Here is a 3204-nt window from a genome sequence, read left to right as displayed (position 1 = left end):
TGGTTCTATTTTATTTCAAAGAGTGCAACTTTGATGATGGCACTTACAGAGAGTACGCCCACATATTAGTTATTTATCAAGTGGAAATATACTTGGCTAATAGTTAAACTACGACGAAAAAGTTACTTTTAACGGCAATAAATATAAATATTAATAAAGAGTGGTAAATATTTACATAATTAAAAATAAAAGGTTTTTAATTAAAATTATAAATATTTTTTATGTAATTAAAAATAAAAGATTTATTTCTAATTTTCAAAGGATTTCTAATTGTTGAAAATCCTAGTTGGCAGCTTAGGTGGAGAGATCAGTCCCACATGGTTTGCCATGTCATTAACAATTTGGGTTGTTAACTTTTGAGGGGTATTTGTGGTCTCTAGGGATAACAGCGGGGGTATTTTTGATCTCAAAATGTAACGGAGGATATAAGTGGTCTATTTCGCATAATTCAAGGGCAATTTTGACCCTTTTCCGTTATTTTTTTTAATAAAGGTGAGGAAGTTCATTTGTTCAAAGTGTTTTTTATTATGGTCAAAATTGGAAACTCAAATACAATTATTAGTTTACAAAAGTATGTAGCTTGCACCTCTATATAAATCACCATGCATCTGAAAAGGGAAGATCCATCAAATCTGGTTAATTAGATGGAGTTTCATTACTTGGTTTCCTTCTTTCTATTCATTTCCTTCCTTTTTCTTCTAATTCAGAAATGGAGCAACTCCAAGACCCTCAAGAAAAAGGTTCTGCCCCCGGGGCCGTGGAGGCTACCAATTATTGGAAGTGTGCATCACTTGACAAATGGAGTACCACATCGAGTTCTCAAAAACTTATCGCAAAAATATGGACCTATTATGTATTTACAACTTGGGGAAGTTTCAACGGTAGTTGTATCCTCCCCACACATGGCCAAACAAATTCTAAAAACTCATGATCTAGCTTTTGCATCTAGGCCAGAAATCATGATGGGAAAAATTATTTGTTATGATTGTAAGGATATTGCCTTTTCTCCATATGGTGATTATTGGAGACATATGCGTAAATTGTCTACTTTGGAGTTACTTAGTGCCAAGATGGTCAAGTCCTTTAGCCCAATTCGACAAGAGGAGCTCTCAAGCCTCCTATCATCTATCAGATCAATGGATGTAGATTTGCCAACTTTCCAGAAAAACTTTTATGGTTTATGAATGCTGCGGCATGTAGGTCCGCGTTTGGGAACGTGTGTAAAGATCAAAAGGAGTTGATAAAATTGATTCATGAAGCACAATCATTATCCGGTGGATTTGAGCTGGCTGATTTATTTCCTTCAAAAAAGATTCTACACGGAATTAGTGGGATGAAATCTAAACTAATGAAAGCTCGTAATAAGGTAGACGTAGTCTTGAACAATATTATCAATGTACATAGAGAAAATCGGGCTAATGGAAAAAGTTGTAATGGTGAATCTGGAGCTGAAGATTTCATCGATGTCTTTTTAAGAATCATGGAGAGCGGTGAATTTCCACTTCCCCTAACAAATGACAACATCAAAGCAGTTATTCTGGTAAGTATTCCCTTTTTCCCTTTATCTTTTTTATTTTACAAAACGTCAAAACGTTGGAGTTTTTTCACTATTAAAAACGGGCAAAAAAGGGATCCCATCACGTATGTACTAGTGAGCTATATGCTAATTTTCTAGGAGTATCTTTTATTGCTTGCTAAAATTTATGGTCTTTTTAATATTAATGAAAACAAAGTTTCACCATACTCGTTTGACCCAGTGGATGAAATTAATTTGATGGCCATACATGGTGCAGGACATGTTCGTAGCAGGATCTGACACATCATCTTCAACTGTTATTTGGGCATTATCAGAAATGATAAAAAGTCCAAGTGTCATGGTAAAAGCACAAGCTGAAGTGAGAGAAGTCTTTAAAGGAAAGAAAACATTTGACGATGAAACTGAACTTGAAAAGTTTACTTACCTTAAGTTAGTAATCAAAGAGACAGTCAGGTTACACCCTCCAACTCCTTTGTTGGTCCCACGAGAATGCAGGGAGGAAACAAATATAGATGGATTCACTATACCGTTAAAAAGCAAAGTTTTGGTTAATGTATGGGCAATTGGAAGAGATCCCGAGAGTTGGAAAAGTCCTGAATGTTTTATACCAGAGAGATTCGAAAATAGTTCTATTGAGTTTACTGGAAATCACTTTCAGTTTCTCCAATTTGGTGCAGGAAGACGAATTTGTCCAGGAATACAATTTGGTTTAGCTCTTGTTACTCTACCGTTAGCCCATTTGCTTTACAAGTTTGATTGGAAACTTCCTGAAGGAATTAATGCAAAGGATTTGGACATGACTGAGGCAAATGGAATATCTGCTAGAAGACAGAGTGATCTTTACTTAATCGCGACTCCTTATGTATCGCCTCTTGATTAACTCGATCTCAAATTTTGCTTCATCCACTTGTTTTAGTGTGAACAAGTGTTCAATTATAAGTTAAGCACAAGCTTGTTATAATATATAGTTTCTTTATTTTTGATGTTTCATCCTAGTATTATTGTAACCATCATGATGAGTAACAGTTTTTGATTAATAAATGAAAATTGTATTTGATTTTTGTTATGCACTGCATATTTCATCAGCTTTAGACATTTTTATGTTAAGTAGCTCTAATTTTATGTCCGTACCAGCTCAATATTTATTCATAATCTTTTTTTTTAACTGTTAAATGATTTTAATTTTATTAATCTAAAATAAGCAATATATATTTTGTGATAGTAAATCATATCATTAACTGTAAAATGTATACCTAATAAATTTTACTAACGTTGATAAATTTTAAGTGATGTTTATTAAATGAATTTAATATTTTCTCTAAAATAAATTATATATATATATATATATAATTGTGTGATAGAAATTATCTTTTTTTATTTCTCAAAAAAAAGATGATGATGACTTTTGATGAAGGAATAAGTTTGGACTTAACTAGGCGATAGATTATGTCAAAATTGAGTTGGAGACCAAAACTATTACGTAAATAAAATAGAGAAGAGTAAACATAAAGAGCTTAACTTGGTCAAACTTTGTGAAGGGGTTATAGCTGGACGACTATTGCAAATTTAATCAAGTGTTGAGAATTTGGAACCTGTGGAAATTTTTTTTGGGAGAAATTTGATAAATTGTTATATAGTTATGATTTTTTCCCATCAAAGTTATAAAA

At 32.6% G+C, this 3204-nt stretch overlaps 1 pseudogene; it reads left to right on the top strand.

The window, feature by feature from the left end:
- Positions 1-573: 573 nt before the first annotated feature.
- LOC102587910 (premnaspirodiene oxygenase-like) lies at positions 574-2592 on the top strand (annotated as a pseudogene).
- Positions 2593-3204: the final 612 nt, after the last annotated feature.

Source organism: Solanum tuberosum, unplaced genomic scaffold (assembly GCF_000226075.1).
Source record: "Solanum tuberosum cultivar DM 1-3 516 R44 unplaced genomic scaffold, SolTub_3.0 scf00739, whole genome shotgun sequence".
Classification (NCBI taxonomy): Eukaryota; Viridiplantae; Streptophyta; class Magnoliopsida; order Solanales; family Solanaceae; genus Solanum; species Solanum tuberosum.
The sequence above is the reverse complement of the archived record's forward strand: the minus strand, read 5'-3'. Positions and strand labels throughout refer to the sequence as shown.